We start from the raw sequence: 14,252 nt of genomic DNA, 5'->3' as shown, positions 1-14,252 counted from the left end.
CAGTTGTAAAGTTATTATCTTTTTGTTCTCAGTTGAGCACTGACTGGCTTAAGTCCAGAGGACAATTGAGCAAGCTAATAGTTGATTATTTTTATACATGCAGTGATTTTCATCCTTAGCTTTCTTGTAGTACAGGTGTGCTCTGTACCTTTAGTGTTAGTCCTTTGGGTCTTTCCCCTATTTTCCATGGCTTTTTACAATAAAATAAGAGGGAAATTGAAATATTTCAGTGGCAGCCCAAACTGGAAACCAAACTGCCAGGCTCGTGGCCAGTGCTAGCCTATGATGTCTCAGGATGTTTCTACATTAGGTGATCTCAGAAATCCATATTTGACACTGTCCATATTTGATTTGAGGGAGATTGATGTATAATGTGAAAAGTATGAGTTGTATCCAAGCAGAATGTACAACAGTTAAGGACAGCATTTACACAGTCTCTCAAAATGCTTCCTTGAGTGAAATAAACAGGTGGATTGCAATTTCCACGCACCAGCCCGGCTGGAGAGGACTATCCTTGAGCAGTCAAAGACATGGACTCAAGATTCTTGGTCTTCCACTGACCACTTCTATGACTGTGGTCAAAATGGCTCATCTTCCTTCGCCTCCGTTTTCTTGGGTAGATGAGGATATGTGGACGAAATGAGTTAATATTACACAAAGCACTTGGGAGAATGGTGAGCACATAGAAAGTGCTCAATAATTAGTGGCTGATTTTATCCTTGAGTAAAGTGTCCTTCAGAGATGGAAATCTCTGTTGTTTTCTGTGGAGCAGAGAGGTGGAGGAGCCGAAAGGGTGCAGAGGAAGTGAAGGCGAATATGTCTCACCCTGGGCGCGTATGCACCGTCCACGCTGCTATCTTGGGAACCCACGAGCACTAGGAAGGATAAAAGAAAGCTGCAGGGTGCTCAATGTGTCTCTCAAACTCATAGTCACTTAGGTGCTTCGGGAACAATTGGAGAATATAAACTTAAGTGGTGTAGGATCTTAAATTACAAAGCAGGTCATCTCAGACTCTTGGCTGCAATCTGTAAGGCACGGTGTGATCCGGCCCTAGCCGGATTTATCTCCAACCTCTCCCACTTGCATTCTGGGCTCACTCATACCTTGTTCCTGACCCTTTCAATCACAACAGATCCTTTGCACACACTACCCGTGAGCCTTTGCACACACTACCCAGTGCAGCCTGTGTACTCTCTCTTCCTGCACCTGACTCCTTTGCACTTTCCTTTCTGTCTCAGACCTGTCTACTAAGAAGAACCACCGCCCCCCGCATGACACTGTCTTCCAAAAATATCACTGTTACATTTGTTGTCATTCTCATCAACACTAACTTTGAGGGTCTTTTTGTCCATATCCTTGCAACAAGGGGCATTCAAAAATTTTCTCATCCTTGCCAGTCTGACAGGTGATGAGCTTGGCTATTTAAAGTAGGTATAAGTGGGGTGCCTGGGTGGCTCAATGGGTTAAGCGTCTGACTTCAGCTCAGGTCATGATCTCACAGTTTGTGAGTTTGAGCCCTGCATCGGGCTCTGTGCTGACGGCTCAGAGCCTGGAACCTGCTTTGGATTCTGTGTAACCCCCCCTTTCTGCCCCTCCACCACTCGTGCTCTGTCTCACTCTGTCTCTCAAAAATAAATAAATGTTAAAAAAATTTTTTTTTAATTTAAAAAAAAATTTTTTTTTTAACGTTTATTTATTTTTGAGACAGAGAGAGACAGAGCATGAACGGGGGAGGGGCAGAGAGAGAGGGAGACACAGAATCGGAAGCAGGCTCCAGGCTCTGAGCCATCAGCCCAGAGCCTGATGCGGGGCTCGAACTCACAGACCGTGAGATCGTGACCTGAGCTGAAGTCGGAGGCTTAACCAACTGAGCCATCCAGGCGCCCCTAATTTTTAAAAGAAAATAAAGTAGGTATAAGAAAGGACATACAGATAGGCAATGAGGGCAGAAGTTAATCATTCATTAACTTGTCATCAGAGCCTGTTTCCTTTAGGACACTCATTCTTAGTGGGGATTATTTTCTTTATTTGCGTACTCAGTTATTTTTCCTACCTTTCTTGCTGGTCTGTACGTCCTGTGAGGCTGGGATGATGTTTTCACAATAAGGTTCTGGGATCCTGGTCCAGCAACTGCTGTATCTGATGTACTTGAAAAACATTCTGGGAGTGAAAAAATGAATGAGAAGGACAGGGTCCCTGATCTCAGGAGCACAGGTGTTGTAATTGAGACAGATGATCGCTTTACAGGACTAGAGATTCAGAATTAGAGCAAGGAGATAATCAATGGGTCTCACAAAAAAATTTGACTCATGGAGTCAGGAGAAAGATTCTTAACATTAACTGCACAGCACAAATAAGGACCAACTTAAATGGGTATAGGCCGTAGTGCTGGGCAGGGTGTTTCCCTTCAGTTGCTGGATTGTGTGGAGATGGGCGGGGTTCGAGGATAGGGCTCAGGGCAGTGATCGGTTGCCCAACACTACGGAGAAAATTTTGTATTTTAATATTAAGTGCAGCTGCATGTATGCATTGCTACTGAATATCAGCCCTGATTATAGTATACCTTATTTAAATAACCAAGTGCAGGGGCGCCTGGGTGGCTCAGTCGGTTAAGCGACCGACTTCGGCTCAGGTCACGATCTCACAATCCGTGAGTTCGAGCCCCGCGTCGGGCTCTGTGCTGAGAGCCCAGAGCCTGGAGCCCATTTCAGATTCTGTGTCTCCCTCTCTCTCTGCCCCTCCCCTGTTCATGCTCTGTCTCTCTCTGTGTCAAAAATAAATAAACGTTAAAAAAAAAAATTATAAATAAATAAATAAATAACCAAGTGCACCTGTCAAACTGGCAAGAATGAAAGAAGTTCTAAATACCCCTTGTGGGAAAGACATGGACAAAAAGGCTCTCATGATCACTGGCGATGAGACTGTCAACAGTGGCCATATTTTTGGAAGCTAACTTGGCAGTATTTATCAAAATGTTAAATGCACATTCACATTGACCAAATAATAGAACTTTTAAGAGTTTGTCTTCCAGACAAACTGGTCTGAATACAAAACACTGTATGCACAAGTACGTTCGCTCTAGTGCTGTTTTAATAGCAAAAATATGGCAGCAGTTTATGTGTCTACTAATAGAAGAGTAGTAAATAAGTGGTGGTATTTCCATCCAATAGGAAAGGTAGCCCCTGAAATGTATTAACTGAAAGGGGAAAAACTCCTGAAATTGTGTATATTATGATCATGTCTGTCAAAAGCGAATGAACACAACTTAAGTGTCCATCAGCAGATGAATGGATAAACAAAATTTGGTCTTCGATGGAATATTCTTCCTCCATAAAAAGGAATGAAGTTCTGATACATGCTACAATATGCATAAATCTTGTAAACAGGGGTGCCTGAGTGGCTCAGTCGGTTAAGTGTCCAACTCTTGATTTCGGTTCAGGTCATGATCTCACGGTTCATGAGTTCGAGCCCCATGTTGGGCTCTATGCTGATAGCACAGAGCCTGCTTGGGATTCTCTCCCTCTCCCTCTCTCTGCCCCTCCCCCACTCACATTCTATCTTTCTCTCAAACTAAATAAACATTAAAAAAGGGGGAAAAAAAACAAAAAACGTGAAAACATTACAATAAGTGACACAAAAGGACAAACACTGTATGATTCAACTTATATGAATTATCTGGACTAGGCAAATTCATAGAGCAAGTAGAGATTACCAGGAGTTGGGACAAGGGAGGAATGGGGCATTAATGATTAATGGGCTTAATGGGATTACTGTTTGGGGTGATGAAAAAGTCTTGGAAGTAGATAGTGGTGATGGTTGCACAACATTGTGAATGAAATTAACGGCAACAAATTGTACATTTAAAAATGATGAAAATGGCAGATTTATGTCATATCTATTTTATCAGAATTTTTTAAAACTTGAGAGAAAAAGTAAATGAGCAGACAAAAAATAAAAGCAGGCCCACACACACATGTGCCCACAGGCACCATATAGTCTGGAAAGTTACCTTCAGATTGTTGACAGTGATTGTCTAACAGATGGAATTAGGGGCAGAGCAGGAGAGAAGAAAATTTTATCCCCTATCCTTGTATATTTTTTGCATTTTTCACAGTAAGCATAGATTTTAACATTTTTTCAGTTGAAGGGTTTTTTTTTAAAAAGTCATCCTGACCTGTGGTAAAACCCTAGAGTTGGTACCATTTTCCAGTTTATAACCAAAAACAATCCTGAAAGGTCTGTTTCCAATTGAATGTGCTCACATATAACATCCCTGTGTGTGCAATGTTTAACCTGGAGTGAGAATTTAATTACAGTTTAAAACGAGAAATAGTTTTCCTTTTCTAAATTAAACTACATCTTGTGGAAAACAGGCTCTCGATATAGAAAGAACTTGATCTTATCCCTCCCTCAAAGAAGACCAACTCCTTTATCTAGTAATTTCCTGCAAAGGAAACTGCTTCTATTTGTAGTTTTACATCCCCTTTGTTGGTAAAGCATCTAAGGCATGTTGGCTATAAAGTAATGAGACTTAATATCAGAACACCCAGAAGTTTTCATGCATAATAAGAGATTTTTTTAACCATAATAAAATTCCGTGAAAATAGCATTTGAATGGGTCATCCTTTTTGCAAAATGTGTAAACCCTATAACGTAGTCACAGGTTCATATAAGTAAAGAGAATATATGGAAGGGCATGCACTTCATGTTGGAAACCTCAAGGAGATGATCTCATGATGGTGTCAGATGAGTGGAGATTACTTACTTCTTTATATGCCTGTGCCATGTTTAATTGTTACAATTAAGGGCTTTCTAATAGCTTTATTAAGGCAGAACTGACCAGCAATTAAACTGCACATATTTAAAGGGTAAAATTTGAGGAGTGCCTGATGGCTCAGTCAGTAGAGCATGGGGGTCATGAGTTCGAGCTCCAGGTTGAGTGCAGAGTTTACTTTAGAAAAAAATAAATTAAAACAAAGTGTCAAATTTGAGGAAAACATGTTGTAGCTCTATGAGGAGGGAGATGCTAACTAAACTTACCCTGGTAATAATTTCACAACGTGTGTATGTCCAGTCATTATGCCGTCCACCTTAAATTTACACAGAGCTGTATGTCAGTTATGTCTCAAGGAAACAAAAAAAGGCAAAGAGAAGGATGAGGGGGAAGATGAAACTGGCAAAATATTTTCAAATATAATTAAGAAAGAGGATCCTCTGAGAACTCTTAAGTGTCTTGCTTTTTGTTGCATGTTTGGCACTGCTTAGGCAATAAAATAAAGCAGCAGCTCAGAGCTGAGAAGCCAAAAAATAAAAAATTAAAAAATAAAGTGGGCAGCCTGATAAATTTTGGCATATGTTTATACTCATGAAGCCATCACCATAATCAAGTTAATGAAAACATCCATCATTCTTCAGTCTCCTCATGCGCCTTTGTAATCTGTCTTTCCTGCCCTATCCCACTCCTCTCTTACCCCAGGCAACCACTGATCTTGTTTCTATCACTGTGTATTAGTTTGCGTTTCCTACAATTTTATATAAATGAAATCCTACACTACAAATTGTTTTGTCTGGCATCTTTCACTCAGCATAATTATTTTGAGATTCATCCATGCTGTACTGTGTATGATGTTCCATTCCTTTATATTGTTGAGTTGGATTCCATTACCTGAATAACCTCCATTTGTTGAGTTATTCACCACTGATGGGCGTTTGAGTTATTTCCAGTTTTTCACTATTACAAATAATGCTACCACGCATATTCATGTATAAGTCTTTATGTGAATATAGGCTTTCAGCTCTCTTGGGTAAATATCTAGGAGTAGAATGGCTGGATCCTATGGTAGGTATATGTCAGCTTTTTGAGAAATTGTCACACTGTTTTCTTAAGTGGTTGTACCAGTTTACATTCCCACCTGCCCTGAAAGAGAGTTCCAGTTCCTTCACCTTCTTATCAGTAGATGGTATGACCAGTCTTTTTCCATTTCATCCATTCTGATAGGTATGTAGTAATAACTCGTTGTGGTTTTAACTTGCTTTTCCCTAAAGACGACTGATGCTGAATATCTTTTCACATTCTAACTGGCCATCTGTATATTTTCTCAGTGAACTGATTCAATCTTTTGTGCATTTTTAAAAAGTCGGTGTTTTGTTTTGTTTTTTAAGTTTTATTTATTTAAGTGATCTCTACACTCAACATGGGGCTTGAACTCACAATCCCAAGATCAAGAGTCAGATGCTCTACTGACTGAGCCAGCCAGGCACCCCAGGTGTTTTGTTTTCTTATTGAATTTGAGAGTTCTTTATATATTCTGGATGCAAGTCCTTTCTCAGATGTCTGCTTTGCAAATATTTTCTCCCAGTATCTACCTTGTTTTCTCTTTTTCTGAATAGTGTCTTTTGAAGAGGAGAGGTTTTTTTGATGTGTTTACTTTGGGGTTTTTTTTGTTTGTTTAAAAAAATTTTTTTTTAATGTTTATTTCTTTTTCAGAGAGAGAGAGACAGAGTGTGAGTAAGGGAGGGGCAGGGAGAGAGGGAGACAGAATCTGAAGCAGGCTCTAGGCTCTGCGCTGTCAGCACAGAGCCCAATGCGGGGCTCGAACTGACAGACTGTGAGATCGGGACCTGAGCCAAAGTTGGACAGTCAACCGACTGTGCCACCCAGGTGCCCCTTGATGTGTTTAATTTGTTTTAATTTGAATTATTACGGTGAGGGACATCTAAGGATATTTGTCAGCCCTCACAATTTTTACATTTAGATACCCTACACGATATCAAGCATATTAAAACTCACATGTATCCCACATTAAAGATAATCTTTTACTCTCTTCCCTTTTTAAAGACTTTTTTAATTCATTTTGAAATTATTTATTACAAGAAACTCATTTAGTTTATTATTGGCTATAATTTTTCAGGATTCATCATGTATCCTTGATGATTCATACCAAGTAAAAAATGTAACTTGAAATTACTTTAAAACATAATGTAATTTAATATAAGCTACACTTTATCAACTAACAAAGTTTGACAATACATTAATTTTTGTAGATATTAATTTAAGTATTTATTACTTTAATTGGGATAGTTTTCTTTTCCATATTTAGAAGCCAGTAAGTTTGTTTGCTTATTTTTTAGCTCTGGAATATATGTAGCTTCTACAATTTGAAAAAAAACAGCCTGGTTAAAGTATGTTTAAGGAAAAATATAATAATAAATTCAAAAGCAAACAAATAACTTAAGCATGTTCTCAAGCATGTAATAGGCAATCATTAGGTGTGAGTAACCGGGTTTGAGATACCTGGAGACTGACTGGCATTCAGAACACTAAATGTTAGGGGGCTTCTGGGTGGCTCAGCCGGCTAAAAGCGTCGACTTCGGCTCAGGTCATGATCTCGTGGTCCGCGAGTTCGAGCCCCGCGTCGGTCTCCGTGCTGACAGCTCAGAGCCTGGAGCCTGTTTAATATTCTGTGTCTCCCTCTCTCTCTGACCCTCCCCCGTTCATGCTCTGTCTCTCTCTGTCTCAAAAATAAATAAATCTTAAAAAAGAAATTTAGAACACTAAATGTTGAGGAATTTGATGTGTTTCTGCTGGTACTCAAATTTCCTGCTGAAGTTTGGTTAAAACAAAGAAACAAACAGACTCTCTTTTGGCTCCGAAGTCTCACAAAATGATGGTTCTTATTTTTTAAATTTTCTTATTTTTAAAAATGTTTTTATTTCAAAATTATTGCATGATTTATGTAAAGATAGTCAAACAGGAAATGTATTTTATGATGTTGAATATTAAAGGCTCTCACTTCCATTCTTCAAAGTTAACTGTTAAACATTTTCTTTAATTAAAATAAATAGAAAACAGATGAAAGTTCTTTTATTCCCTTCAAAGCAAGAAATAACTTTAAAATCATCAAAGATATATACAAATATAGGAATATCTAAATGTCAAATGAATGATAGAGATTAAAATATGTGTCCTTCGTATGGAAGTCTGCTTGAAAACCATTTAAAAATGTTAAACGATCATTAGGAAAATGCAAATCAAATCCCATAATAAGATACCACTTCATCCATTAGAATGGCTATTATATATGTATTTTTAAAAAGTGCTGGTAAGGCTGTGGATAAATTGGAATCCTGTGCATTGGTGGGAATGTGAAATGGTGCAGTCACTGTGGGAAACAGTATGGCCATTCTTCAAAAAAAAATTGAACTAGAATTAGAGTGCCTGGGTAGCTCAGTTGGTTAAGCGTCCGACTTTTGATTTGGGCTCAGGTCGTGATCTCATGGTTTGTGAATTCGAGCCCTGCCCTTGACATGCTCTCACTCCTCCTCTCTCTGCCCCTCCCCTGCTCACGCTTCCCCTCGCTCTTTCTCTCTCTCAAAATAAATAAACATTAAAGAAATTTTTTGAAATAAAAAATGTTAAGCTAGAATTACCATATGATCCAGCAGTCCACCACTGAGTGTATACCTAAAAGCATTGTAAGCGGAGACTTCTTGAACAGATACTTGTACACCATATTCATAGCATTACTCACAACCACCAATGGTAGAAACAAGCCAAGCATCCATTGACAGGTGAATTGATAAACAGAATGTGGTCTATACATACAATGGAATACTATTCAGCCTTAAAAAGGAAGAAAATTCTGGCACATGGTACAATATGGAAGAACCTTGAGGACTTTATGCCGAGTGAAACAAGCCAGACACAGTAGGACAAATATTGTATGATTCCGTTTATATGAGGTTCCCAGACTAGTCAAATTCATAGAGACAGAGGTGGAATAGTGGTTGCCACAGGCTGGGGGGAAGGGGAAAATGAGGAGTCACTGCTTCATGGCTACAGAGTGGCATTTGGGGATGACAAAAATGTTCTGGAGAAGGATGGTGATGATGATTGTCCAACAATATAAATGTACTTACTGCCACAAAACCCTACACTTAAAAATGGCTAGAATGGTAACTTTCATCTCACATGTGTTTTACCACAACTTTGAAATAACATTAAGAGGAAGAATTTCCGAATGTTTCCAAATAAAAAAAAAAATAGCTAAATTACCACCCTAATGCACTTTAGTGATAGCCAAAATTTCCTAATGGTCTCATGGCCCAAAATGAAAGAGCAATATTTTCAAAGGGAAAAAAATTATTTTCCTTTTAAGTGATCCTTTAAATGATACTTCTGACTTTAGTAGTGCCGCTTCAGAAAGAAATTACCAGCCACCTCACAGGCATTCTTTAAAGACTTTACACATATTAACTCATTTAATCTTCAACAGAGCTAGGAAAGGCCGTTATTTCCATTTCAGAGATGAGAAAGGACGTGGAGAACAGAGAAGTTATGTAACATGCCCAAGGTTACACAGTTGGTGAGAGGTAAAGCTGGCTGTCAAACCCTGGAAAGATGGTTCTAGAGCCCACAGTGCTCTGAGCCACTACGTTTTCTCATCTAGTAGTATAGGGGAGCTGTCTGTATACTGGGGGAGCATGCCTAGAATTTCTACCGGGTGGTTATACCTGGAAAGCTTAAGAGTATTGATACTCTTTTAGCTTTTCTTCAGTAAAAGCTTGTGCCTTGAAATATGTAAATAATTTATCTCCAGCTGGAAATTATTCTTCAACATTTACCTGGCTTTTTAGTAATGCCAATCTTGAAGGAGGTGCAAGAAAATGCTATACACAAAAATGTAAGTTTTCTAAGCTTTATCAGGGAAAAAGCTCTGGAAAGAATATCTCCATATTGAAAGAAGATTCTTATATTCTTTCTTTCATCCTAAGATTCATGCTTCCCACAACCTTACATTAATTTAAAAAATAATCATGTTTATGTTCAAACAAATTTAGGATATGGTGAATTACAAAGAGTTAGAATTTCTTTACTGTGGGACTTCTTAGGGATTAACATACTAATAAACATTGTGTTGGGACTCCTGGATGGCTCAGTGGGTTAAGCATCTGACTCAGCTCAGGTCATAATCTCACGGTTCATGAGTTTGAGCCCCGCATCGGGCTGTTTGCTTACAGCTCAGAGACTGGAGTCTGCTCCGGATTCTGTCTCTCTCTCCCTCTGCCCCTCCCCCACTCACCCTCTTGTCTTTCTTTCTCAAAAATAAATAAACATTAACAATTTTTTTTAATATTGTGAATTGCCAAGAAAGGGAAATCATATGTATTATGTTAAATAATATATTAGTATATGTTATATAATATACAGTTGTTTCCCAGGGTTCTTTTACCACTAGTGCTCCCATGGAAGAGCATGAGCAGTTGAGTGCTTCCTGGAACACTTTTGGGAATCTGGGACATAACTAGGGATTTTCCAAATCTACCACCAGGGGGCACTCCCCTCCCATTTATATTCTGACAAACATTGGCCAAAACTTTATTTTCCCTCAGCACCCATGAGACAGGCAGACATTTTGAAGCAGACTTTGCTAAAACCTTTCAAATGATGAAGAAAAGAAATAAGAAAAATGAGAAGTTCTATAGTCACACTTCCCAAATCCATGAGGCTGAGCTGAAGAAATAGCAAGTCTGCTAAACTCTCCTGGGCCAGTATGGAATACAAGTTGTCAGCCATATTGCTTGCCTTTTTCCACTCCTGTTTCTTAGCCAAGTGACCTGTCTGTCATCTTGACCCCCAAGAGCATCTATGGGCTTACCTTCTCACATCTGAGGATAAATCCCATAGACCTTAATGTTTTCACAGGTTAAATTATTCTCTAATTTAAATTTCCCAGGTCTGCACTGTGATCTTTCCTCTCAGTCCTGGCTGACAGTTCTGAGGTACCTCTGTGGTGGTGAACCAATATGGCAGTTCCATGAATATTCTAGTCATGATTAAATGTGCAGTAAATGTGTCACCCTCATGTCGCTTGCCAGGGCACACTTTATTAATCAGCAAAGCATGCTTTCTTTGTAAAACTCAGAACCAGTCCCACAGTCCTTCCTGACACTGGGCCCCAGGCAGGCATTACCAATGGGTTGCTGTTAATGAGAATGGAAAAATCCTTTCATCCAAGCTTAGGATATAAATTCCACCTACCTCTGGAACCTTCTGTGTTGACTCTCTCAGATGAATGTAATCTCTGGTAGCCTCTACTGAAAACACAGACACAGACACACACACAAGTTTTAAAAAGCCTATTTTGGGGGCACCTGGGTGGCTCAGTCAGTTGAGCGTCCGACTCTTGGTTTTGGCTCAGGTCATGATCTTACAGTTCGTGGGTTCAAGCCCTGCGTTGGGCTCTGTGCTGACAGTATGGAGCCTGCTTAAGATTCTCTCTCTGCCCCACCCCAACTTGTGCACATGCTCTCTCAAAATAAATAAACTTGAAAAAAAAATTTTTAAGTCTACTTTAGCTCCACAATAATGAAAGTCTCCATTATAAGCCCATCTGAGCCTTATCCATACCTTATCCATAGAGCACTGGAAAGATACTGTACCTTATTGGAACAGGAGGCTTGTTACATCCCAGCACGTGCCAGAGGCTTAAATTTGGCCCATTCTGTTGTTTAACTTCTGACTGATATGGATATCATGTGCTTATGCCTCATTTTGATTAGCATGTCCTTGGAGTTGACTTTGTACAAGCTGCTCAGGAAATAGCCTCTGCTCTCTGTCGAACTTTAGCAAGTATCAGGCATTAAAAGGCCTAACCTGTTATGGTAGGCTTTGAAATGAATTGTCATCTTTCAGGTGTTTTTTGTTTTTGTTTTTTTTTTTCTTTTAGCATTCACGAATAAGAAGGGCAATACTTTGTAGTCACTAAGCTTGAACTCTGGAATTAGATGGGGTTCCACTCTTTGCTGCCTACTTAATTATTTTAGAGCCTTTGGCGAATTTCTCCTTCACCGCTCCAAACCTCCTGAAAAAGAGGCAATAATAATACCTCTCGTGTTGTGGTTCATTTATAAAATTAACGTTATTGTGTATCTATTTTGTACCATGATTGGGTGGATTTAATGGAATGGGACATGTAACTAATTCACTTATTAAATGATACTATTGTTATTATTCCTCTTCTAAAGCACTGGTGTTTCAGCTGAAGCCCTCATGAAAGGTGGGGGCAAAAGATGGCCCTGGTTCTTGAATTCCAAGTTGATTAGAGATGAAATGTAGGTGGTAGACCAGCAGTCAATATTTAATTTTAAAATTGTGCACGGGAGGTGAACTTTCCGCAGTGGCCAGCGGGGTGCGCTGTGTGAACAGAGTACGCGACTGCCACAGCCGGGACAAGGTCGCGCTTGCCCTCAGGGGAATGGGGCTCAAAATGGTGAGCAAGTTCAACTGAACCGCCAATTCTCTAGCTTCTGTTTCCTGCTGAATTGAACTCCGTCCACATTCTAATGGCAGCAGAATTGATTCACGTGTACTCGATGTCCTCTCTGACCAATACTCCTTTTGCAAAGAAAGCGATGTGCTTGGGGAAGCGTGAGGAGAAAGTGACACTGATACATTGGCTAATTGTTAAGAAAGCATTATGGAAATACTGTAAATGAAAAATTGACTACTGAGGAGAGATGATAACACTGTGGAAAATAATAAGACAAGGAAATCTTGGAAAGCACTAGTTCATCAGCCACTTTCCTACTGTTCAAAGTCACAGTCTGGCCACAGTGGCCAAGTTCTAAGGACCAAAAGGTGAAGTTTTTATTGACAGCCTCTATGATTTCTTATATTGTTTTTATTTGATTTGTGATTTAGAATCTCACATTCTTTTAGTCTTGCCTCTTGAAATCAGCTTCAGAAAGCAACCCAGTCACCTGAGCAAATTTCAAATTTATCTTTTTTTTTCCAAAAGAGCTGTTTTTATTCCAAATATGAATTTCCACATTGAGACTTACGGTATTCAGCATATGTCTTACATCAATTACATTGTATTATAAAAATAATTCAGCTTCTGACATTTGGATAAAAGAAATATTGTATCTTGTTATATAATATTTATTCTTGATTATCAGTGAAATCAAGGTTTTTTTTCTTGTATTTACTGGCCATTTGTATCCCTTAGGAAGTTGCATATTCCCATCCTTCTTTTTCCATTGATTTGTTTTTTACATTAATAGATTAATGGGGCACCTGGGTGGCTCAGTTGGTTAAGCATCCAACTCTTGATTTCAGCTCAGGTCATGATCTCACAGTTTGTGGGACCAAGCCCTGCATCAGGCTCTGTGCTGACAATACGGAGCCTGCTTGGGATTCTCTCTTTCCCCCTCTCTCTCTGCCCCTCTTGTTTGTGCTCTCTTGCTCTTACTCTCAAAATAAATAAATAAAGTGAAAAAAAATTGATCAAGAAGGAAATCATTGATTTGGGGGTGACGGACCATAGTACAAACAGTGGGTCTTAATAATACAGTCCTGATCACAAAACAATTCCACAATATTGGAGAAGGTGAATTCTCAGCTTCTGCCTAAATTTTAGAGTTAAGTGTTGTGCCTTGACTTCTCTCTCCCACTTGGTGTCAGTCTGGAGCTCACAGATGGCTGTTTCCTCTTCTTCAGAAGAAGGTGTGTGCAGTCTTGTTGAGCCCTGTGGCAGGTGCAAAGTGCTTGGAGAGAGGGAGTCTTCCACATTCCATGCAGAGCCCCATAGAAGAGGTGGGTCGTGCTGCTTGGCCATCCTCCTTGAGAGAAGGCACCAGGGGCATTTGTCTGTGAAGGAGCACAGCTCAGCCTACGAAAGGGAGGTGCATAATTCCTTCATCAGCCTGGGCAGTGATTGGATTATAATCATTTCTGTATCTTGCACTTGGGGCAAGTGTTGGTTGGGATGATGGTAGAATAAATTACCAGGGACTCCATCTGCCGAAATATCATTCAGGTAGTTGAGTGCTTTCACAGACAACAGTTTTGAGATTAAATTTAATGATATTTAGTTATGAAAACATTTGCGATATTCAAATTTGTGATATAATAACAAAGTGCTTATTAATGCGTTCAAAAGCAAGATCTGATGTACCATAATTTCAAACTAGTCAGGAGTGTATACAATATTTTGGGATGTAAGTAACCACATAATGCTATCGAAGACTTTCTCTGATTTCTACTGAGGCTGAGTGACGGGTTCTGCTAATATTTACGTAGTTTGTTACTCATATTCATAACTGAAGAAATGCTCCTTTTTAAGTAGACGTTAGTGAAAAAAAAAATTATAGATGTAATTTTTACACTTATCCAAGTTCCATTCTTGAATCCTGTAGAAGGATGCCCTGGGGATCAAGGACCCCTGACTGAAATCCCTTGGTCTCCAGG

General features: G+C 39.3%; 1 protein-coding gene and 1 long non-coding RNA gene across 5 annotated transcripts in view; one reads left to right on the top strand and one right to left on the bottom strand.

Moving 5' to 3' along the window:
- Nucleotides 1–14,252, top strand: part of FRMD4B (FERM domain containing 4B) — a 322,217-nt gene that overhangs the window by 102,213 nt on the left and 205,752 nt on the right. The window lies entirely within an intron of this gene.
- On the bottom strand, nt 144–11,091 carry LOC122214556. Its single transcript, XR_006199952.1, has 3 exons — nt 11,043–11,091; nt 2,055–2,161; nt 144–875 (listed from the first exon to the last, which is right to left on the bottom strand). It is a non-coding gene; the product is annotated as an uncharacterized LOC122214556 (long non-coding RNA).

This window comes from Panthera leo, chromosome A2 (assembly GCF_018350215.1).
Source record: "Panthera leo isolate Ple1 chromosome A2, P.leo_Ple1_pat1.1, whole genome shotgun sequence".
Classification (NCBI taxonomy): domain Eukaryota; kingdom Metazoa; phylum Chordata; class Mammalia; order Carnivora; family Felidae; genus Panthera; species Panthera leo.
Note: the sequence above shows the minus strand (reverse complement) of the source record. Positions and strands in the feature narration are given on the sequence as shown.